Source organism: Pseudophryne corroboree, chromosome 8 (assembly GCF_028390025.1).
Source record: "Pseudophryne corroboree isolate aPseCor3 chromosome 8, aPseCor3.hap2, whole genome shotgun sequence".
Lineage (NCBI taxonomy): Eukaryota > Metazoa > Chordata > Amphibia > Anura > Myobatrachidae > Pseudophryne > Pseudophryne corroboree.
This window is the reverse complement of record NC_086451.1, coordinates 442,381,520-442,406,982: the sequence shown is the minus strand read 5'-3', so window position 1 is coordinate 442,406,982 and position 25,463 is coordinate 442,381,520. Positions and strand designations below refer to the sequence as shown.

Genomic DNA, 25,463 nt, shown 5'->3' with positions numbered 1-25,463 from the left:
CATATGTGGAGACAGGATTATTACCAGCGGGGGGATTTAGGGGTCAGGAAGCCCCTAGGCACAGTAGTATTAGTAGTAGGGGGGACACCTTAGTACAGGTATAAGGGACACACACAATGACAGGTTCTCCAACCCCTCACCACCACCACCCATTACACCTATAATACTTACCACACTGGCTACTCTGTCTGCAAGGTCACAGTCTACCTCATGCTGAGAGCAAGGGACAGTCTGCATACTACTTGCCATTATACAAGTGTATTCAGCAGTGTGTGAGTACACGTGTACAGTGGCAAGTAGTTTGCAGACTGTCCCTTGCTCTCAGCGGGCGTGAGATCTTACAGGCAGGGAGATCATCTGTACTGTCACCCACAACCCGGCAGATGTGGCTCCTGGTAAGTATTACTTATTATTAGATTAATCCTCACCCACGTTGCACCATAAACCCCACCCTGATTGCACCATAACCCTAACTGCAGCCTAACCCTAAATTCATGTGTTGACATTCTGCCTGTCGACATGTTTAATGTCAACATTATGAACACGTTGACATCACGGATGTCAAAAATCATGATGACTGCGTAACCTCCAGTGCTCTTCATGTCTAATATATATTGCTGCACGTTATTAATAAATGATAAGTGTAACAGGTACAGTAAGTGACTTACCTTCATTGTGGAATTACAGGAAACACTGGTGCTGTAGTTTCCACTCTCAGTGTATGGAGGGCATGGAGTCAGGATGATAACTGGCTCTTCCCTCTTTCACTGTTCTTCTGCTGGAGTTGAATTGGAGTAGGGGGGGAGGGAGGGAGGGAGGTGCGTCAGATGGCGGTTTTAGAGGGAGGGAGGGGAAGGGGTGCGAAGATGGCGGTTTGAAGAGGGAGGGAGGGAGGGAGGGAGAGGGGTAGGGAGGGGGGTAGGTGTGCCAGATGGCAGTTTTGGAGGGAGGGAGAGGGGTGGGGGGGGGGGGGGGTGCACCAGATGGCGGTTTTGGAGGAAGGGTGGGAGAGGGGTAGGGGGGCGGGAGGTGCGCCAGATGGCGGTTTTGGAGGGAGGGGTGGGAGGTGCGCCAGAAGGCGGTTTTGGAGGGAGGGAGAGGGATAAGGGGGGGAGGTGCGCCTGATGGCGGTTTGGGGGGGAGGGAGGGGGGAGGTGGGCCAGATGGCGGTTTTGGGGGGAGGAAGGGGAGATGTGCCAGATGGCGGTTTTGGGAGGAGGGAGGGGAGGTGTGCCAGATGGCGGTTTTGGGGGGAGGGCAGGGAGTAATAGGAAGGGGAGGAAAGAAGAGGGCGGGGAGAAACAGGAAAAAGGGGGCCTAAGGGAACAAAAAAAATCACTGTCAGGGGGCTGGCGTGTAATAGAATAGGTCCAGACACAGTAAGCCCTGGTCCCCAGACTGCCTCTGCCATTGAATAAATTGCATGTGACGGGGGTAGCAGCCTGTTGTTCCCTTCCCAGCAGGTGGCGCCCACCAGGCCTCGGGTACCTAGTGGGAAATCCACCAGTGATTATTACTGAACTAGGTGCTTCATCGCGCCCTACGGGCGCTCTTCACACCGTCGCAAGGGGCTACGCCCCCTTAACCCTTGCATGCCTTTCTGGGGTTTAATATTTGTATTATATGGAGTATTACCTGCATTCCTTTGTTAGTGGTTAAATATTGCACAATGAAAGGGCGTGCGATGGTGAAGGAGGCGCAGCCCCTAGCAACGGCGTGAACAGCACCTGCAGGGCACGATGTACAGAATGTAGCGGGTGCGGGGGGGGGGGGGCTGCGGATGGTGTCTGTAGATGCTGCGGGTGGAGGGGGGGGCAGAAGTGAGGGTGGGGCCCGGATGGGGAAGGTTCGGGAGGTGCTGCGCGTGGGGGAGGGGCAGAGGAGTGGGGGATGCAGATGGGGGAGGGGTCCGGAGGCACTGCAGGTGGGGGAGGGGCAGGGGTGCCACGGGTAGGAGAGGGGCAGGTGTGGGGATGTTGTGGATGGGTGAAGGGTTCCGGAGGTGCTGTGGGATGGGAAGGGACGGGAGTGCCGGGGGTGGGGTAGGGGACCGCAGGCACCCTGGGTAGGGTAGGGGCAGGTACGGGTGTTGCGGCGGATGGGAAAGGAGGTCCGGAGGTGCTGCAGGTGGTGGAGGGGCAGGTGCAGGGGTGCCATTGGTGGGGGAGGGGTGGGGGAGGGGGGGACCGCTGATGGAGGAGGGTGTCTGCAGATGCTGCGGGTGGAGGGGGGCAGGTGTGGGGGGAGACATATAAGGGGGGTGAATGGTGGAAGGGGCCTGGAGGTGCTGTGGGTGGTGAAGGGGTGGAGGAGTGGGAGCCACGGGTGGTGTAGGGGGTCTGGAGGCACAGCATGTGGGGGAGGGGTGGAGTGCCGCATGTGGTGGAGGGGAAGGTGCGGAGGTGTGGTGCATTGGGGAGAGGTCTGGAGGCGCTGCGGGTACTGTACATGCCATAAAAGGTAGTTGGAGGGTATGCAGTAACAGGGCCAGGACAGGGGTGACAGGGTCAGTACAGGGTTGACGGCGCCAGGACAGGGGTGACGGTGCCAGGACAGGGGTGACGGTGCCAGGACAGGGGTGACGGGGCCAGGACAGAAATGATAGGGACAGGATAGGGGTGACAGGGCCAGGGTAGGGGCGGCAGGACCAGGAAAGGGGTGACGGGGCCAGTATAGGGTTGACAGGGCAAGCACAGGGGTGACAGGGCCAGGATAGGGGTAACAGGGCCAGCATAAGGGTGACAGAGCCAGGATAAGGGTGAAAGGGCCAGGATAAGGGTGAAAGGGCCAGGATAAGGGTGGCAGGGCAAGGCCAGGGGTGACAGGGACATGACAGAAAACAGGGCACGGGAGAGATTGGTATTAGGGACAAAACAGTGGTGACAGACAGATGTGTCTTACCGGAGTCACTGCTGCTGGCTGCTGCTGTTCCACTCCAACCTGTTGGGATCTGCTGCTGCTGGAGACTTGGCATGGCTGACTCTCTCAGGCTGGAGTCCTGCTTCCTCTGCCCGTCCGCATCCCCCCCCCCCCCCTCCTCAGTCACACACCGCAGACCTCGCGCAGCTGCCGGGCACTGTGGTAAGGTGAGACTGGAAATGACTGGTTAGCCCCCAGGAGATGCTGCGGCTGGAGGGAGGAGGGGGTCATAGCATGCACGTGGCGCGGACCTCACGGCTTCCGGGCACTGTGGTAAGGGGAGACTGGGAGTGACTGGTTAGCTCCCAGGAGACGCTGCGGCTGGAGGGAGAAGTGGGTCTGAGCCTGCAAGCAGCTCGGATTTCTGCAGCGCTACCCGCCAGCTAAAGTGTGTGAATGAGCTGGGCGCACTCCACTGCGGGTGGCAGCGCTGCAGCTAGCGGTGGGGTTGCCGGGGCTGGAGATAACAGAGGCAGTATGGAACCTGCACAGCGGCAGGTGCCCCACTAAACTGCAGCTAAGAAGCGTGGAGTGTGCCAGAAAGTGACGCTCCTCTGCACCAGAGAGACCCTGCTGAGTTTGCCGATGTGGGGGGTCAAGCACACAGTGAGCCGGTGTCCGTCTGTCTGTATGACATACCCCTCACACAACCCCATACCTCCCAAATGTCCCGATTTTCGCGGGACAGTCCCATTTTTTGGGGTCTGTCCCGCTGTCCCACCCGCGGGTCGCAGTGTCCCGCGGTGGGGGGGGGGGGCAGTTGGAAAGCTCCTGTACTCGCTGTTCTGCTTAGCAGAGCAGCGGTGAATAGTGGACACAGAGGGAGAGGGGGCATCAGGGGGTACGGATTAATGGGGGGGTTCCAGCAGCAGAGCCGGATTAAGGGAGGGGGGGCAGGGGATACGTACCGTTGGCCCCACAGTTTTAGGGGGCCCCCCGGCTGGAGTAGCTCTGTCCCAGCTCAGAAGCCCCCCCCCGTCCTGCCAGCAACAGCGGCAGCATTGTGCTACAGTCAGCACACACTGCTGCATATTGGCAGGTCTGTGGTGTTGCAGGGAGGCTGCTGCGTATTGGCAGGTCTGTGGTGTTGCAGGGAGGCAGCAGTCTCCCTGCTTTCTTCTGCCTGTGCGGGTGTGTAGGGGGGAGCGACCACCTCCGCTGGATTTAGCCCTAGCTGAGGGGCCAAAATCCCATTTAAAAAATAAAAATTTAACTCGTAATTTGCATAAGGGGGCGTGGCCGCTCGTCCCGCGATTAGGCCACGCCCCCAACCCCCAGCAGGCACAGCAATGAGATAGGGCTCCCCTGTATCAAGTGCCCTGGGCCCCCCGGACTCATAATCAGCCCCTGGGAGCATGCCAGCAGCTCACAGAGCGCTGGGCATGCCCCCTCACTGACGAAAACGGGGACCCTCCCGTGAAGCCACGCCCCCTTTTCGACGAGTGTGTGTCCCTCCTTCTGCCTGGAGAAAGCTCCTGCAGAAAGCTGGGAGGTCTGCACCCCTGCCTGTGCCATGCCCAATGCCCATACCATCTGCTTCTGCTCCTAGTCTCCTGTAGATTTGGCCAGATCTCTGTGACTCATTTGACTAACTCCGCCCAGTGTTGTGACTCCGCCCAGCGTTAGCAAATGAATCACAATGTCACAGAATAGGGCTATTATATAGGAGATACATTCTTATCTTCTGTAACATGGGGAACAGGGGAGGAGAAATGTGATGTTGCTGATAGACAATGTGTAATAATAAGAATTTACTTACCGATAATTCTATTTCTCATAGTCCGTAGTGGATGCTGGGGACTCCGTAAGGACCATGGGGAATAGCGGCTCCGCAGGAGACTGGGCACATCTAAAGAAAGCTTTAGGACTATCTGGTGTGCACTGGCTCCTCCCCCTATGACCCTCCTCCAAGCCTCAGTTAGGATACTGTGCCCGGACGAGCGTACACAATAAGGAAGGATTTTGAATCCCGGGTAAGACTCATACCAGCCACACCAATCACACCGTATAACCTGTGATCTGAACCCAGTTAACAGCATGATAACAGAGGAGCCTCTGAAAAGATGGCTCACAACAATAATAACCCGATTTTTGTAACAATAACTATGTACAAGTATTGCAGACAATCCGCACTTGGGATGGGCGCCCAGCATCCACTACAGACTATGAGAAATAGAATTATCGGTAAGTAAATTCTTATTTTCTCTAACGTCCTAAGTGGATGCTGGGGACTCCGTAAGGACCATGGGGATTATACCAAAGCTCCCAAACGGGCGGGAGAGTGCGGATGACTCTACAGCACCAAATGAGAGAACTCCAGGTCCTCCTCAGCCAGGATATCAATTTTGTAGAATTTTACAAACGTATTTGCTCCTGACCAAGTAGCTGCTCGGCAAAGTTGTAAAGCCGAGACCCCTCGGGCAGCCGCCCAAGATGAGCCCACCTTCCTTGTGGAGTGGGCATTTACAGATTTTTGGCTGTGGCAGGCCTGCCACAGAATGTGCAAGCTGAATTGTACTACAAATCCAACGAGCAATAGTCTGCTTAGAAGCAGGAGCACCCAGCTTGTTGGGTGCATACAGGATAAACAGCGAGTCAGATTTCCTGACTCCAGCCCTCCTGGAAACATATATTTTCAGGGCCCTGACCACGTCTAGCAACTTGGAGTCCTCCAAGTCCCTAGTAGCCGCAGGCACCACAAATAGGTTGGTTCAGGTGAAACGCTGAAACCACCTTAGGGAGAAACTGAGGACGAGTCCTCAATTCCGCCATGTCCGAATGGAACATCAGATAAGGGCTATTTCAGGATAAAGCCGCCAATTCTGACATGCGCCTGGCCCCGGCCAGGGCCAACAGCATGACCACTTTCCATGTGAGATATTTTAACTCCACAGATTTAAGTGGTTCAAACCAATGTGACTTTTGGAACCCAAAACTACATTGAGATCCCAAAGTGCCACTGGAGGCACAAAAGGAGGCTGTATATGCAGTACCCCTTTTACAAACGTCTGAACTTCAGGGACTGAAGCTAGTTCTTTTTGGAAGAAAATTGACAGGGCCGAAATTTGAACCTTAATGGACCCCAATTTCAGGCCCATAGACACTCCTGTTTGCAGGAAATGTAGGAATCGACCCAGTTGAATTTCCACCGTCGGGCCTTACTGGCCTCGCACCACGCAACATATTTTCGCCAATTTCGGTGATAATGTTTTTGCGGTTACATCCTTCCTGGCTTAGATCAGGATAGGGATGACTTCATCCGGAATGCCTTTTTTCCTTCAGGATCCGGCGTTCAACCGCCATGCCGTCAAACGCAGCCGCGGTAAGTCTTGGAACAGACAGGGTCCTTGCTGGAGCAGGTCCCTTCTTAGAGGTAGAGGCCACGGATCCTCCGTGAGCATCTCTTGAAGTTCCGGTTACCAAGTCCTTCTTGGCCAATCCGGAGCCACGAATATAGTGCTTACTCCTCTCCATCTTATCAATCTCAGTACCTTGGGTATGAGAGGCAGAGGAGGGAACACATACACTGACTGGTACACCCACGGTGTTACCAGAGCGTCTACAGCTATTGCCTGAGGGTCCCTGGACCTGGCGCAATACCTGTCGAGTTTTTCCCAACGGTTTATAATCATGTGGAAGACTTCTGGGTGAAGTCCCCACTCTCCCGGGTGGAGGTCGTGCTGAGGAAGTCTGCTTCCCAGTTGTCCACTCCCGGAATGAATACTGCTGACAGTGCTATCACATGATTCTCCGCCCAGCGAAGAATCCTTGCAGCTTTTGCCATTGCCCTCCTGCTTCTTGTGCCACCCTGTCTGTTTACGTGGGTGACTGCCGTGATGTTGTCCGACTGGATCAACACCGGCTGACCTTGAAGCAGAGGTCTTGCTAAGCTTAGAGCATTGTAAATGTCCCTTAGCTTCAGGATATTTATGTGAAGTGATGTCTCCAGGCTTGACCATAAGTCCTGGATATTCCTTCCCTGTGTGACTGCTCCCCAGCCTCGCAGGCTGGCATCCGTGGTTACCGGGACCCAGTCCTGAATGCCGAATCTGCGGCCCTCTAGAAGATGAGCACTCTGCAACCACCACAGGAGGGACCCCTTGTCCTTGGTGACAGGGTTATCCGCTGATGCATCTGAAGATGCGACCCGGACCATTTGTCCAGCAGGTCCCACTGGAAAGTTCTTGCGTGGAATCTGCCGAATGGGATTGCTTCGTAGGAAGCCACCATTTTACCCAGAACCCTTGTGCATTGATGCACTGAGACTTGGCTCGGTTTTAGGAGGTTCCTGACTAGCTCGGATAACTCCCTGGCTTTCTCCTCCGGGAGAAACACCTTTTTCTGGACTGTGTCCAGGATCATCCCTAGGAACAGAAGACAAGTCGTCGGAACCAGCTACGATTTTGGAATATTGAGAATCCAACCGTGCTGCAGCAACACTACCTGAGATAGTGCTACACCGACCTCCAACTGTTCCCTGGATCTTACCCTTATCAGGGAATTGTCCAAGTAAGGGATAACTAAAATTCCCTTCCTTTGAAGGAATATCATCATTTCGGCCATTACCTTGGTAAAGACCCGGGGTGCCGTGGACCATCCATACGGCAGCGTCTGAACTGCTAGTGACAGTTCTGTACCATAAACCTGAGGTACCCTTGGTGAGAAGGGTAAATTTTGACATGAAGGTAAGCATCCTTGATGTTCCGAGACATCATGTAGTCCCCTTCTTCCAGGTTCGCAATCACTGCTCTGAGTGACTCAATCTTGAATTTGAACCTCTGTATGTAAGTGTTCAAAGATTTTAGATTTAGAATCGGTCTCACCAAGCCGTCCGGCTTCGGTACCACAACAGTGTGGAATAATACCCCGTTCCCTGTTGCAGGAGGGGTATCTTGATTATCACCTGCTGGGAATACAGCTTGTGAATGGCTTCCAAAACTGTCTCCCTGTCAGAAGGAGACATCGGTAAAGCCGACTTTAGGAAACGGCGAGGGGGAGACGTCTCGAATTCTAATTTGTATCCCTGAGATATCACCTGAAGGATCCAGGGGTCTACTTGCGAGTGAGCCCACTGCGCGCTGAAATTCATTGAGACGGGCCCCCCACCGTGCCTGATTCTGCTTGTAAAGTCCCAGCGTATACTGAGGGCTTGGCAGAGGCGGGAGAGGGTTTCTGTTCCTGGGAACTGGCTGATTTCTGCAGCCTTTTTCCTCTCCCTCTGTCACGGGGCAGAAATGAGGAACCTTTTGCCCACTTATCCACGAAAAGACTGCGCCTGATAATACGGCGTCTTCTCATGTTGAGAGGCGACCTGGGGTACAAACGTGGATTTCCCAGCTGTTGCCGTGGCCACCAGGTCTGAAAGACCGACCCCAAATAACTCCACCCCTTAATAAGGCAATACTTCCAAATGCCGTTTGGAATACGCATCACCTGACCACTGACGTGTCCATAACCCTCTACTGGTAGAAATGGACAACGCACTTAGACTTGATGCCAGTCGGCAAATATTCCGCTGTGCATCACGCATATATAGAAATGCATCTTTCAAATGCTCTATAGGCAAAAATATACTGTCCCTATCTAGGGTATCAATATTTTCAGTCAGGGAATCCGACCACGCCAACCCAGCACTGCACATCCAGGCTGAGGCGATTGCTGGTCGCAGTATAACACCAGTATGTGTGTAAATACATTTTAGGATACCCTCCTGCTTTCTATCAGCAGGATCCTTAAGGGCGGCCATCTCAGGAGAGGATAGAGCCCTTACAAGCGTGTGAGCGCTTTATCCACCCTAGGGGGTGTTTCCCAACGCACCCTAACCTCTGGCGGGAAAGGATATAATGCCAATAACATTTTAGAAATTATCAGTTGTTATCGGGGGAAACCCACGCATCATCACACACCTCATTTAATTTCTCAGATTCAGGAAAACTACCGGTAGTTTTTCCTCACCGAACATAATACCCCTTTTTGGTGGTACTCGTATTATCAGAAATGTGTAAAACATTTTTCATTGCCTCAATCATGTAACGTGTGGCCCTACTGGAAGTCACATTTGTCTCTTCACCGTCGACACTGGAGTCAGTATCCGTGTCGGCATCTATATCTGCCATCTGAGGTAACGGGCGCTTTAGAGCCCCTGACGGCCTATGAGACGTCTGGACAGGCACAAGCTGAGTAGCCGGCTGTCTCATGTCAACCACTGTCTTTTATACAGAGCTGACACTGTCACGTAATTCCTTCCAACAGTTCATCCACTCAGGTGTCGACCCCCTAGGGGGTGACATCACTATTACAGGCAATCTGCTCCATCTCCACATCATTTTTCTCCTCATACATGTCGACACAAACGTACCGACATACAGCACACACACAGGGAATGCTCTGATAGAGGACAGGACCCCACTAGCCCTTTGGGGAGACAGAGGGAGAGTTTGCCAGCACACACCAAAGCGCTATATATATACAGGGATAACCTTATATAAGTGTTTTTCCCCTTATAGCTGATGTATTGTTAATACTGCGCCTAATTAGTGCCCCCCTCTCTTTTTTAACCCTTTCTGTAGTGTAGTGACTGCAGGGGAGAGCCAGGGGAGCTTCCCTCCAACGGAGTTGTGAGGGAAAATGGCGCCAGTGTGCTGAGGAGATAGGCTCCGCCCCTTTTTCGCTGACTTTTCTCCTGCTTTTTTATGGATTCTGGCAGGGGTTAAAATTCATCCATATAGCCCTGGGGGCTATATGTGATGTATTTTCGCCAGCCAAGGTGTTTTTATTGCTGCTCAGGGCGCCCCCCCCTAGCGCCCTGCACCCTCAGTGACCGAAGTGTGAAGTGTGCTGAGGAGCAATGGCGCACAGCTGCAGTGCTGTGCGCTACCTTGGTGAAGACAGGATGTCTTCTGCCGCCGATTTTCCGGACCTCTTCTGTCTTCTGGCTCTGTAAGGGGGCCGGCGGCGCGGCTCTGGGACCCATCCATGGCTGGGCCTGTGATCGTCCCTCTGGAGCTAATGTCCAGTAGCCTAAGAAGCCCAATCCACTCTGCACGCAGGTGAGTTCGCTTCTTCTCCCCTTAGTCCCTCGATGCAGTGAGCCTGTTGCCAGCAGGTCTCACTGAAAATAAAAAACCTAAGCTAAAACTTTCACTAAGAAGCTCAGGAGAGCCCCTAGTGTGCACCCTTCTCGTTCGGGCACAGAGATCTAACTGAGGCTTGGAGGAGGGTCATAGGGGGAGGAGCCAGTGCACACCAGATAGTCCTAAAGCTTTCTTTAGATGTGCCCAGTCTCCTGCGGAGCCGCTATTCCCCATGGTCCTTACGGAGTCCCCAGCATCCACTTAGGACGTTAGAGAAACCTATTTTCCAACAAAAACCGCGGGTCACAGCCGGGAGCCTGTCACGGGTGCTACCTGGCTGTGACCCACGTCAACCCCCTTTCCCACCACAGTCACCAGCCCGGCATATTGCCGGGTTGGTGACGTTGCCTGTGACGCAGCGGGGTCGGCGCTGGGAGATCACAAGGGTTATGCACATCTATATGCAATAACCCGTGTTATATGCTGGCGGTGTAAGTGAGGTATTAGTACTGTTCGTGAATATAGTTTTGCTGTTTGTGGAGCATTGGAATGAACTGGTATAGTTATCATTCTTATTATTTAAGGGACTGGGAGGAAAAGTGACGCTGCAGACCGCAGCCCCCATTATTCTGGTTCTCACCGTGTAATTACCATTCAGGCTTCATGCCATGAATGTAAAGTCCCTATCTTGCCAGAACACCATAACTATCCCTAAAGGCAATCTGAGGAGATGGCACCAACTCTACAACGTCCCTGACACTACTGTGGTGCTGTGGTAACGAGCGCCAGTATCCCTCTGTCCTGTAATGTGACCTACCCCTGTGAGCCTCCTGTGTACTTACCTTACTGGCCAGTAAGGCCACTTGCTGTGAAACAGCAGCACAAGTACCTACAGTGGGAAAGAATGTGCATTTAGATACCATCACATGCCAAGAAACAGTCACTTTGTCAGAGATCCCTGATCCCTCATTCACGTCTCCTTTTATAGGTTACATTAAAACGGGGGCGAAATCTCTGGTAATGCTCCAGTCGCCACCACTTCAATGTAAATTAACCCTTAAAATAGGGCATGGGTCTTCAATTTGCGGCCTTCCGGCTGATGTGGTACTACACATCCCAGCATGCCCTGCCATAGTTTTGCTATTAAGACATGCTAAAATGGAGGCAGTGCTGGGATTTGTAGTTCCACAGCACCTGGAGGGCCGCAGGTTGAAGACCCATGAAATAGGGTAATGTGGAAATGAGAAGGGATTATAATCCGGGTTATTACTCACTTTAGGCACTTGGCGCGCCACCACAGGCACGAGAATCGCCTAGGCTTTCAGAAAAACAAAAAACAGACGTTAAGCTCGGGTGCGTGGGCCTGTGCAGTGGGACTGACTTTTTGCTTCAAATTAATAAAGAAGGCCTCTCTCCCCTGCTGCTGCGTTGTAGCAGCCTCCTCCTCCTCCAGAGTCCCCAGTGACAACGGCTGGGTTCAACAGAAAAGGGGCGGAGCTATGTGCCAATGAGGGGGCGGGGCTACACGGGGCCTCAGGGGGCGGAGCTACACGGGACAAGAGCCAGACTTGTACAGAATAGATCCATCCTTCCTGCCACTGCCAGCCAGCCAGATCAGTAAAGTTAATGGGAAAAGTGAGTGAGAGAAAGAAAGGGGTGTGTGTGTGTGATAGTGTGTGTGTGTGATAGTGTGCGTATATTTGTGTGTGCGGGCAGTGGCGTCAGTCTGTTTTTAGGTTTGGGGGAGAGATCTTTAGCTCTCGCTGTACCAACCCGTCCCGTGTTCTGTCACCATGTCACCCCCGTGTTCTGTCACTGTCACCCCCCCCCCCCGTGTTCTGTCACCGTGTCACACCCCCCATGTTCTGTCACTGTCACCCCCCCGTGTTCTGTCACTGTGTCACACCCCCCGTGTTCTGTCACCGTGTCACCCCCACCATGTTCTGTCACCGTGTCACACCCACCGTGTTCTGTCACCGTGTCACACCCACCGTGTTCTGTCACCTGTCACCGTGTCACACCCCCCGTGTTCTGTCACCGTGTCACCCTCACCGTGTTCTGTCACCGTGTCACACACCCCGTGTTCTGTCACTGTCACCCCCCCTCCCCGTGTTCTGTCACCGTGTCACACCTTTCCCGAGGGGCCATAAGACACTGGATAATTTGCTTGCTGCACAATAATTATCCTAAATAAAATGTTAATGTGTAAAAGGGGGCTCTACCTGCTGTAATGTGTAAAAGGGGCTCTATCTGGTGTAATGTGTAAAAGGGGCTCTACCTTCCATACTGTGTAAAAGGGGCTCTATCTGGTGTAATGTGTGTAAGTGGCGCTGTGTGGCGCAATTTGAATAATGGAGACTATTGTGCAGCCTAATATGAATCTGTATTATTTTTTGCCCACACCCCTTCCACATGAAGCACGTCCCTATATTTTTGGCAAGTGGGGGGAGCTGCTATTTTGTATGTGGCCCTCGGATACTGACAGGAAATGTCAAGTGGCCCCTCAGCTGAAATAATTGCCCACCCCTGCCTTAGACAATAGAAGATGCATTGGTCCAATAAAATAGCATTTTTTTAAATAATACTCAGATCAACAACAATAGGTGTTATTAGTAGTGAAAGCAGTGTTACCATTAACCCTTTTTCTCCTTCATCCACTAGGGGCCACTGGAGCGTAGTTACAATGGGGAAATAGTAGGCAGTAATTGGGAGCTGGCACTTTAAAAATTCTCACACTGTGGCTAGCTCCTCCCCTACTATCTCCCCTCCAAGCCAGTCTTAGTTAGTGCCCGATGTGAGCTGGTTCACTTGGGTTTAGCTGAAGAAATTTTTCTTTTTTCTTTATTATTTTATTTTTCTTTACACACATGCACAGACTGGCAGCTCTGCCACTGCCAGTCTGCACCGTGGGAGCTGCCGGCGGGGTCCCATCGCAGCTGCGTGCGGCTCGGGATGGGCCCCGGCTGAGGGAGACACTGAGCTCTCCTGAGTTGGCGGACACCGCTGCGTGCGGCGCGTGTCGCGGCCACTCCATCCAGCAGAAGATTCCGGCAGCATGGCAGCGGTGAGTATCAAAAATGGCCGGACACCGCTGCGTGCGGCGCGTGTCGGGGCCGCTCCATCCGGCAGAAGATTCCGGCAGCTGGAGTAAGTATATACGGCCGGACACCGCTGCGTGCGGCGCGTGTCGGGGCCGCTCCACCAAGAACAGCAGCAGTGGTGAGTGAGCTGTACTTTATTTGTGGTGGCTATTTATGTTTTTAGAACAATGCACTGTTTAGTGTTGTACAACCCACTCCAGAAGGGCTCTCTGGGGCTGTAATGTACTGGGTGGTTCATGTATCCTTACCTGTTCCTCCTCAGGGAGAAACAGACAGGATGTATGGGGGAGGCTGTGTAGATGATTATACATGTAAGTTGCTGCGGAGTTTTATGGAACTGAGATCACAGGTTCTAATCTGTAGTGAACCTCATTACACCTCCCCGCTCCCCCCGCACGGATCCCCGCTCAGCGCGACTCACAGAGCCGGCACAGGGATCCCGCTGGAGCGCAAAGCAATTTTTAAATTGGCGCCTTGAACGTAGGGGGCGGAGCTAAGTCCCGCTCTGTAGAGCGGGCTCAGCGCTCCCGGCTCCCCGGCGGCGACTCGCGCTCTGTACAGCGCAACACTCCCCGGCAGCGGCTCGCAGATACAGGGCTCAACGCTCCCCGCGGTGACTCGCAGGTCCAGCCCTCCGCTTCCCGCTTCGGTAGCTATAGGTTTTCAATAAGGCGCCATAACCGGGGGGCGGAGCTAACTCCCGCTCTGTACAGCGGGCTCAGCGCTCTCCGCTCCCCGGCCACTGTTATAGTGTAGTGGCCATTTATCCGAGTTTAATGCACAACTCAGACAGGTGGTGCTGGTGAGAGTGTAATCCTCCCTGCAGGGGAAACCTCTGCCACATCCAGGTACAGACCTGGCTTCATATTTGCAGTGTTTCCATAGGGGGCTAATCTTGCATACACAAATAGATAAAGTCCCATGTATATTGGATGTTCAGTTATAAGAGTTAATATACACTATGCAGTCACAGTGGCTCAGCACTATATAGGTTTTATCTCATAGCCCAGGGGAGTTTCAATCTGGCGGCCATTCTCCGCCTTGCCACATAACATTTCTCCCCAGCTTTTATCACTGGCTAACCGCCATTTTGGGTGACCATCCGGGTTTTCCTTTTATTATTCCTTTATTTCACTTGTAATGGGGAATGTGTGTGGCATCAGACAAGTACACGAGTAGCGGGTACATCTGAACACAGGGACCAAGGTTGGGACCCCAACAAAAACCTACTTCAAAGCTCCTATTCTGTCACTGCAGGTAATACTGCAGACATTACATAGGGCTACGCATCTTTAATTCGTTCATAGCAAGAGAAATGCCCGTTAGGTGGGGATTGAGCGGGGCAGCCATCTCTTCAGCCCTCAACGCAGGGCGGGGTGTTGCCTTCCCTTTATTATTCCTTGGTGTCACTAGTTACTAATGCTATTTGTAATTTGGGAATGTGTCTAAGGCATCCGACAAATAGCACTGTGGCTCTGTATACTAGTAACGGATATCTGAACAGAGGTTTAAATCCAAAAAAAAAAACTTTAACGGGACCTCCTATAGCCTAGGGCTAAGACTCCTGTCCCACAGCGCAGCGCTACTGGTTCAGGTCTCCGCTGCTCCAGAAAGTTTATTTGAATTGTGTCGGTCACTACACATTATAGTGCAGACCTTACATAGGGCTGTGTTTATTTAACCACCTTTTCTCCTTTAGTTTGTCTCACCTGGGATAGTCAAAGAATTCCCTCTTAGGTGTGAAGTATGCGGTGGAGCCATCTGCAGAGCCGTCCACGCACCTGCAGGACACTCCTGTTTGAACAGCTCAGATTATGCAGGTAATGTCACTGGTAACCAGAGACCTTATACGTCATTTCACCTCTCCAAGGTTTCTAAAGGATCCTTGCTAACCTTCCATGTTACAATACTGATGATGTCTGTTTTCTGTGGAGTCTGAACCAAGGTCTCAGAATATCCAGGTGCATTATACAGCAGTTCGTCTGAGACTGCAGGTAAAGGAGGCGGACACGTCAAGTCCATCAGGGTTCGACGCCAATGACGAAATGACAGCGACTGGTCCAGCATCGAATGAGCTGGGCAGGCTCCGGTAGACACCCGAATACACAATTTCAGGTATCAAACAATGTTTGTTTTCCTATCCTTTCCCCGCAGACGGCAGGAAATGGTATCAGTACCTCTCCAGGGTATACCCCTCGATGTATCGCCGGTCCAACAAGCTGCAGTTTTTTTTCCTGAGGCAACCTTGCTCAGGGAACCATCGAACGCACATATACGGCAACGGGGTTCTACCTTGTCCGGAGCAGGTAGGTTGTGGAACAATTGTCTTATAGGTTACATGATGTTTCGCATCAGGATCAATTGATACTTTGGTACAGGTCAGAATCACGATTCTGCTTTATGTTCTTTGGAGGTCTTCACGTCTGCAGACTCCGAACCTGCATTTTCGCTTGGGCTGTCTTAACCTGACTACCTCTGAGGCTGCGACAGTGACAGGTGAACATGAAATCCTACAGGCAGATGGTTCAGGTGAAGGAACTTTCTGCAGGATTTCTTGAACCATTGGAGGTAAGTCCACTTTGCTTTCTCCTACTACTGCCCCAGCTCCAAAACAGACCTTTACCGGTCTTTCCTTTAGTTTTTTCCCTGCCCTTTCAAGCTTTCGACCCAACACGGGCGATATCTCCGTCGCCAGGGGATTTGATAAAAAAAAAAAAAAAAGCTGAAGCAGAGGTTCATCCTCCTCGGTCCAGGCTGATTTTATATCATCCTATACTCACACTACAGGTCAGACTTTCCTACCACCTGGAGGGTCCCAGGGTAGGCGCAGGTCGGTGGGAGAAGGCTTGGGCGATTACAGACTAGATTTTGGAGTACAACCGTCTCGGGAGTCCCTTGGCAGGGGTCGGACGATTTACTATGAAAAGAGAGTCATACTGCAGGCGGCGCTCCATATGCTTCTAACCGCAAAGGGGGGTTGATCCCTGTGTTTCACATATCATTTGAATCGGGACAGTTCTCAGGCCTTTGTTTCTTTTCACGTTCCGAAGCCAGTTGACTCGGCCAGGCCTATTCTGGCCTTAGAATCCTTTCGGTCTGTGATTGCTACTTTTAACAAGAAAGGGAGTTTTACGCGTCCCTTGTCTTCAGGGATGCCTGTTTACTCATTTCCGTTGGGTTTCCTCATCGGGTTTTTCTCAGATTCGCATTACAGGATTCTCATTTTCACTGTCGGTCCTTTCCTTTCGGTTTCTCTTCCGCTCCCACAGGGTTCAGGAAGATCACAGAATAACTATTTTTCAGGGGCAGGAGGTGACGTTGGTTCCCTAATGGGACAAACTACTGCTACTATCACACTCTGTACATTGGGTGGCTTCTAAATATCCAAAGGATCCAGGAGCTTCTGGTTCGACACAGATCCAATTTATGCTCCTCATAGATGTTTTCTCAACACGGTCCGTCAGAGGATTTTTCCCCCCTCGGCACCAGGTACTTTATTTCTTCAGTCAAGTTGCGACGCAATGATGGTCGCCTACATTCCCCTCTGAGCGGGAGACAACAATCTTCTTTCCACAAGCCACCAGGTCAGACTCCTGGGTGAAGGAACATTCCCCAGAGTTTTGTCAGCTGGTCTGCTGTGGGTGGAGATTTCGAATCGACCTCAGGGCGTTCTGACTGACTCTTTAACCCTTTACTACTCTCGGACGTGCGCTCTGGCGGCAGTAGCCGAGGATGCCCTCAGGGCTCCTGGGATTTTCTGGTTATTCTATCCTGCCTCCTTTTCTATTTCTACCTTACTTTCGGTAAAAAAAAAAAAAAAAGGAGGGGAATATGCGTGCTAGTCCTCTCGGTGGCTCGGGTTCGGCCACCCATGACTTGAAGATACGGCTACACCTGTTGTCAGTAGAGGAGCCTTGGCTCCTATCTCGACTGGACTGTCTACTTCAACAGGGTCCTTTTTCTTTGTTCAATCCTACACTGGTTTCATTTAACCGTGTGACTGTTCACGAGACCTCAGAAGAGGAGTTCCCTAGTTCGGTTAGGCCTACTGGGCCCCGATTTCAGAAGTCTGTTACCTCTTCTCGCTTTTGCCACTTTTGGAAAACTGTATGGGACATACTAAGGATAAAAGGGGTTTTTCCCCTTCTTTCAGTTACCATTCAGCCGTCATCCTTGGTTTCTCTGGGAGGTTTTGCTCCGCTGCGCTTCAAACCACATGGACCTAAATTTTAGGTCTCTGCCTTTTTCGGTTCTCTTCCAAAAGAGATTAGCCTGGCGGCCGTAAGTTCGGGCTCTCCTTCAGGGAGTTCTCTATTGGCAACTCCCCCGGCTGAGCTTCGGCCTCAGCGGTCGTTTCTTCCAAAGGGGATGTCCGTTTTTTCATATAAATCTGACACTAGTGTTTTTCAGTCCTCTTTGACTGTTGTCAGGGCTCGCCGACTCTCTCTACAGAGGTCTTAGGCTATTCAACAAAGGGTTTTTCTTCTTTGTTCGGTACGATGCTCCTGTACTAAATAGCCGGGGTCCCAGCGATTGCTCAGGAGCCTCCGTTTTCCATTTCAGCGCACTTTACGCGCGTTGTGGGACCTTCGTGGGCAGCTGCCCGTGGGGTCGCCATGAAGACTTTATGTCGGGCGGCTACTTGGTCGGACCGACATTCGTTTTGTCAAATTCTACAAGTTTGACACTTTTGCGGCCTCTGCATCACAGTTTGGCCGAGCGTTTTACAGGACTCTCAGCGCTCTCCTACCCGTTTTGGGAGCTCTGGGACGTCCCCATTGTAACTACGCTCCAGTGGCCCCTAGTGGATGAAGGAGAAATCAGGATTTTGGTACTTACCGATAAATCCCTTTCTCCGATTCCACAGGGGCCACTGGACGCCCGCCCAGCGCTGTTCCTCCTTGTTTTTTGCTTAACGGTTTGCAGATCACCATATGACTGCTTGTTGAGTTCAGGCTAGCCTGGTTTTTGTCAGGTTCTGTTCCAGGTTGGGTCTGGGTTATCCTGGTTTACAGGGCCTCATTAACCTCCTCTACCTTACGGTTTGTTTTTTCCAGCTCTCCTCGGGCACAGTTTTACGTAGACTGGCTTGGAGGGGAGATAGTAGGGGAGGAGCTAGCCACAGTGTGAGAATTTTTAAAGTGCCAGCTCCCAATTACTGCCTACTATTTCCCCATTGTAACTACGCTCCAGTGGCCCCTGTGGAATCGGAGAAAGGGATTTATCGGTAAGTACCAAAATCCTGATATTGCAGTGGTTCTCAAACTGTCACCCCACACAGGTCACGTTTTCCGGGTCACCTAGCAGGAGCACAGGTGTACTCATTACTAACTGACACATTTTATAAGACCGACAGGTGGAGCTAATTATTTCACTTGCGATTCTGTGAGGAGACCTGCAAAACATGCACTGTGTGGGGTCCTGAGGACCGAGTTTGAGAACCTGTGGGATAGGGTAAAACAAAGCTTTATCAAAGCAAATTGCGATCCAACCTGAATTAGGCCCATAATCAGTGAGGGGGCATATTTTCATATTTAAGGGCAACATTTTAAACTTGATGCATTGCTGCGTGACCTGTAGCTGTTTCTGTATTCCATAATATGACATGTTATAATGATATACATACGTCTCCTGCACGGAGGATGCAGATGGGATTCTACACAGAGGAAAAGAAAAAAATAATAAGTTTAATTTATACATAGATACACTTTTTCAATATTCTGTAATACGACATGTTATGATATACATACCTCTCCTCCTGGGATTCTTCCTCCGATGGTGAACTACATATAGAGGAAGAGAAAATATGTGAGACTGTAATTCATGCTATGTAGCGGTATAACAGCAGTGATCGCAAAATACGCGGTATATCGCGTTTTTACGCGCTATGGGCAGCAGAGGACTCATTTTTAAAAAATAAGCGGGTCCTGCAGGACGCGCTCGGCTCTGAGTCCCACCTCAGCCAATCCCCATTGAGGTGCCTCCCGGGACCTCCCTCCTTCCTGACCGCCAGCGCGCTGCTCCAATGAGAACTTGAGCAGCATCTGGCTAACCCTGCCCGCAGAGTGGTGCGGCCGCGTACCGCCGATCACAGCAGCTTTGTCAGTGCCGGCGTTTCCCGGGGAGTGCACAGAGGAGACCCGAGCGCAGAGAGCCAGAGACCTGTACTGGCGGAGAGGCCACCCCAGCCCCGCACACGTTACACTGGCAGTGGAGGGTTTGGCCTCGGTTGAGGAGCTGCTCTTGTCTGAGGAAGGCCCCTGGACTCCCCAGCCTCGCCATCCGCGGACATGGAGCAATGACTGATGGTGGAGCAGAAGCTGAAGAAGGCGCAGCAGAAGTTCATTGGGTCTCAGCAGCACTGTGAGTGGAGAATGGAGGAGCTGATCAAGTACAGGGGGGGCTGAGGAGGGAGATTCTGCAGGCAGCCTGTAAGGGTCAGGGCCCAGGAGTAACGGGGTATGGCCGGGGGGAAGGGGCAGCAGTATGACAGACATGTGGGGGGGGGGGGGGGGGGGAGAGGAGTTACAGAGACAAAGGGGTGGGTGAGGAGTTCTGTGAGGGCAATATGACAGATTGAGGGGTGCTGTCAGACCAGTATTACAGGCCTATGGGTAGGGGTCACCAGGTACAATACAGTGTTCTGCCCGGGCTCTCAGCACAGCAAAAATCCCCTGCTGCCTGTCATCGGCACTCACCCCGGGTTCAGTATGAATGACTGGCGGCCGGGATGCGGGGGCCGTCAGTATACAGACAGCGGCATCCCGGCCAACAGTATGCCAGCAGCAGGGCGAGCGCTAGAAAGTCCCTTGTAGGCTCGCCACAATGTGGGCCTGGTGGCTCGCTACGCTCACCACAGGTTATGTTCTCCGTATATGGGTATCGTGGACACCCATAGAGGGAGCATCACCTACTTCGCCGTAATTCCGGCGGTGGCATTTCATCGCTAGTCGAGATTCTGGCGTCTGCATTGTGACCACCGGGATCCCGACTAGCGGTATTTTAACGGCTTTCCCTCAACCCTCCTAGCACAGAGACGCGTCCAAAAGCTGCAAGACACTGACGTCAGCACGGCGTGTTTTTCGGACACGTCAAGGGCTTGTTACTGGGGGGCATTCTGTGTAGCTGGCAAGTGGGGGCAGTATAGGGGCTGGCTATCAGTCAAGCAAGCAAGTGGGGACAGTATCTGGAAGCTGTAAAAAAATAATATTTGCATCCACAAAGCAACTGGGCACTATCTGTGAACTCTTTAAAAACACAAGTGTCCACAGAGCAATCTGGGCATGGTTTAAAAAATGTGCAAAGGCCCCCACTCTGCGATTTCTTATGCCATCCGGCTGGAAAGAATTCTGGAGAGAATATATATGAATATTATATATATATATATATATATATATCTCCTATATAATAGCCCAGATCTGTGACTTTGTGCTTCATTTGCTAACGCTGGGCGGAGTCACAACACTGGGCGGAGTTAGTCAAATGAGTCACAGATCTGTTCAAATCTATAGGAGACTAGGAACAGAAGCGATGCATACCTCCCAGCTTTCTTCAGGCAGACAGGGGTGCCTACCTCCCAGCTTTCTTTAGGCAGAATGAGGGACACACACACACACACACACAGAGCGAAAAGGGGCGTGGTCAACAAAAAGGGGGTGTGGCTTTGCGGGAGGACCCGCAATCACGAGCCACGCCCCCGTTTTCGTAAGTGAGGGGGCATGCCCAGCGCTCTGTGAGCTGCTGGCATGCCCCCAGGGCAGATTATGAGTCTGGGGGGCCCAGGGCACTTGAGTCATCTCATTGCTGTGCCTGCTGTGGGTTTGGGGGCGTGGCCTAATCGCGCCCGTGTTGCCACGCCCTCTTATGCAAATTCCAGGAATTTTTTTTTTTACATGGGATTTTGTCCCCTCAGCTAGGGGTAAATCCAGACACCCCCCCTACACACCCGCACAGGCAGAAGAAAGCAGGGAGGCTTCTGCCTCCCTGCAACACCACAGACCTGCCAACACGCAGCAGCGTGTGCTGACTGTAGGACAATGCTGCTGCTGTTACTGGCAGGACGGGGGAGCTTCAGAGCTGGGACAGAGCTACTCCAGCCGGGGGGGGGGCTAAAACTGTGGGGCCCGCGGTACGTACCCCCTGGGCCCCCTCCTTAATACGGCTCTGCTGCCGGAACCCCCTCTTAATCCGTACCCCTTGATGTCCCCTCTCCCTGTCTCCACTAAATAAACGCTGTGCGCAGCGAGTACAGGAGCTTTCCAACTGCCCCCCCACCGTGGGATACTGCGGCCCGCGGGTGGGACAGCGGGACAGACCCAAAAAAATGGGACTGTCCCGCGAAAATCGGGACAGTTGGGAGGTATGGGGCATACTTGCCTACCTGACCCTCTCCATGAGGGAGAAAATGCTCTGTTCCTGGACTTTCCTGGTAATGTATGATTGCCATCACCTGTGGTGAAACACCTTTCTTATCAATTAACTAGCTCACCACAGGTGATGGCAATCATACATTACCAGGAAAGTCCAGGAACAGAGCATTTTCTCCCTCATGGAGAGGGTCAGGTAGGCAGGTATGGTATGGTGGTGTGTGAGGGGGTAAGCCGTACAGACAGAGACGGGCACCGGCTCACTGTGTGCTTGACCCCCCACATCAGCATACTCAGCAGGGGCTCTCTGGCGCGGAGGAGCGTCACTTTCTGGCACACTCCACGCTTCTTAGCTGCAGTTTTGTGGGGCACCTGCCGCTGTGCAGGTTCCGTACCGCCTCTGTTATCTCCAGCCCCAGCAACCCCACCGCTACCTGCAGTGCTGCCGCCTGCAGTGAGGTGCACCCAGCTCCTCACACTTTAGCCGGCAGGCAGTGCTGCAGAAGTCCGTCTCCTGGGGGCTAACCAGTCACTCCCAGTCTCCCCTTACCACAGTGCCCGGCAGCCGCGAGGTCCGCGCCGCGTGCATGCTATGACCCCCTCCTCCCTCCAGCCGCAGCGTCTCCTGGGGGCTAACCAGTCACTCCCAGTCTCCCCTTACCACAGTGCCCGGCAGCCGCACGAGGTCCGCGGTGTGTGACTGAGGTGGGGGGGAGGGATGCGGATGGGCAGAGGAAGCAGGACTCCAGCCTGAGAGAGTCAGCCATGCCAGTCTCCACCAGCAGCAGATCCCAACAGGTTCGAGTGGAATAGCAGCAGCCAGCAGCGGTGACTCCGGTAAGACACATCTGTCTGTCACCACTGTTTTGTCCCTGATACCAATCTCTCCCGTGCCCTGTGTTCTGTCATGTCCCTGTCACCCCTGGCCTTGCCCTGTCACCCCTGGCCTTGCCCTGTCACCCCTGGCCTTGCCCTGTCACCCTTATCCTGGCCCTGTCACCCTTATCCTGGCCCTGTCACCCCTGTGCTTGCCCTGTCAACCCTATCCCGGCCCTGTCACCCCTGTCCTGGTCCTGCCACCCCTACCCTAGCCCTGTCACCCCTATCCTGTCCCTGTCATTTCTGTCCTGGCCCTGTCGCCCCTGTCCTTGCCCCATCACCCCTGTCCTGGCCCCGTCACCCCTGTCCTGGCCCCGTCACCCCTGTCCTGGCCCCGTCACCCCTGTTCTGACCCCGTCACCCCTGTCCTGGCCCCGTCACCCCTGTTCTGACCCTGTCACCCCTGTCCTGGCCCTGTTACTGCATACCCTCCAACTACCTTTTTGCCAGGTATTGTACCCGCAGCGCCTCCAGACCCCTCCCCAATGCACCACACCTCCGCACCTTCCCCACCACCACATGCGGCACTCAGTGGCAAACGCAGGATTTGCATGGGGGGGTTTCCAGAACTGGGCGGAGCCAATCACGGGGGTGGGGACTGAGGTGACCCAGTATATGCTGGGTCCGTAAAACTAGTGTGTCTGTGTGTGTGTATATATATATATATATATATATATCTACACATATATATATATATATATATATACACATATATCTACACACACACACATATATATATATATATATATATATATATACACACATACACACACACATACATATACACGGGTGGTCTTCAATATGCCGGCGGTCAGGCTCCCGGCGACCAGCATACCGGCGCCGGGAGCCTGACCGCCGGCATACCGACACTTATTCTACCTCGTGGGGGTCCACGACCCCCCTGGAGGGAGAATAGAATAGTGTGGCGCGCGTAGCGTGGCGAGCGCAGCGAGCCCGCAAGGGTCTCATTTGCGCTCGCCACACTGTTGGTAAGCCGGCGGCCGGCCTCCCGGCACCGGTATGCTGGTCGCCGGGAGGCCGGCCGCCGGGAGATCGTAGTGAATCCATATACACATATACATAGCATATTAAACATGCATACATATATATATATATATATATATATATATATACACACATACAGTACACATATATATACACATGTATATATATATATATATCATATGTGTGTGTGTGTGTGTGTGTGTGTGTGTGTGTGTGTGTGTTTATATGTATGTATGTACGTACGTATGTATGTATGTATATACATGTGTATATATGTAGGCACATGGATATATATGTACTATAATTAAAAAAAAGTAAACTTTTATTGCACTTGCAAGTGCCACCAGGAAGACAGCAGGCTGCAGAGGACGCTAGACAGTCATTAATAATACTCATGCAGCTAAAAAAAAAAAAAAAAATTTTTTTTTTTTTTTTTTTTTAGTGGAGGGGGGTTTCTGGGTACTCGGAAACCCCCCCTGGGTGCGCCACTGGCACTCCACCCCTCCCCCACACGCTGTGTCTCCAGACCCCCTACACCACCGGCGGCTCCCACTACGCCGCCCCTCCACCACCCACAGTACCTCCAGACCCCCTCCACCATCCACCCCCCATATATGTCTCCCCCAACACCTGCCCCCCCCTCCACCCGCAGACACCCTCCTCCATCCGCGGTCCCCCCCCCTCACCCACTTATCCCACCCACGGCACCCCTGCACCTGCCCCTCCACCACCTGCAGCGCCTCCGGACCCCCTTCCCCATCCGCCGCACCACCTGCACCTGCCCCTCCCCCACCCATGGCACCTCCGGACCCCCTACCCCACCCCCGGCACCCCCGCCCCTTCCCATCCCACAGCACCTCCAGAACCCTTCACGCATCCGCAACATCCCTGCACCTGCCCCCCTCCCACCCGTGGCACCCCTGCCCCTCCCCCACCTGCAGTGCCTCCGGAGCCCTCCCCCATCTGAAGCCCCCACTCCTCTGCCTCTCCCCCACCCTCAGCACCTCCCGACCCTTCACCATCCGGCCTCCCCCCCGCTTCCGCCCCCCCTCCACCCGCAGCATCTACAGACACCCTCCCCCATCCGCAGTCCCCCCCCGCACCCACTACATTCTGTACATCGTTCCCTGCAGGTGCTGTTCACGCCGTCGCAAGGGGCTGCGCCTCCTTCACCATCGCACGCCCTTTCATTGTGCAATATTTACCCACTTACAAAGGAATGCAGGTAATACTCCATATAATACAAATATTGAACCCCAGAAAGGCATGCAAGGGTTAACAGGGCGTAGCCCCTTGCGACGGTGTGAAGAGCGCCCGTAGGGCGCGATGAAGCACCTAGTATATATATATATATATATATATACCCCTCCTTTTTCCCCAGCATTGTCCCAACTGCTGCCTGCCCTCACCCCCCATAATATGTGATGGGACCCGGAAAAAGTGGCGTAGGACCCCAATTTTTTTAAAGTGAGAGGTCCCTGGGACCCAATTTTTTCGCGGAGCGCGATCACTGTAACAGTATTCAGCATTATTTTTTAGCTTAATACTGATTAAATGATTAAAATATACGATCATAAATAACTTATCTGTTAGAATATTTAATAAGAGAATGTAGGTACTTACTTATAAAAAGTGATCACAGGATCACTCCACACAGTGCTGTTAGAAAAGAATACAAATAATACAAATGTAAAACTATATCCGATGCGTACATTAGCACATAGATACGTTATTTCTATATCCTATAATACAACATGTTATGATATACATACATCTCATGAGGTTCTTCCTCCGATGGTGGACTACACATAGAGAAAAAGAAAATGTGTGAGACTCTAATCATGCTATGTAAGTGTGTACCAGTATTCAGCAATATTATGTAACTTAATAAAGTAGATTTTTTTTTTTTACAAGGAATTTATTAAAATATGCGATCATAAATAACTTATCTGTTAGAACATTAAACAAGAGTATGTAGGTACTTACTTAAAAGTTGTGACTGGGTCACTCCACGCAGAGCTGTTAGAAATAATAATAATGAAAAAGTTTAAACTATATCTAATACTCAATCACATTTGCACATAGGTTATTTCTACATACCATAATAAGACATGTTATAA

At 52.3% G+C, this 25,463-nt stretch overlaps 1 long non-coding RNA gene across 2 annotated transcripts in view; it reads left to right on the top strand.

Moving 5' to 3' along the window:
- Positions 1-25,463, top strand: part of LOC134949510 (uncharacterized) — a 75,501-nt gene that overhangs the window by 41,016 nt on the left and 9,022 nt on the right. The window lies entirely within an intron of this gene.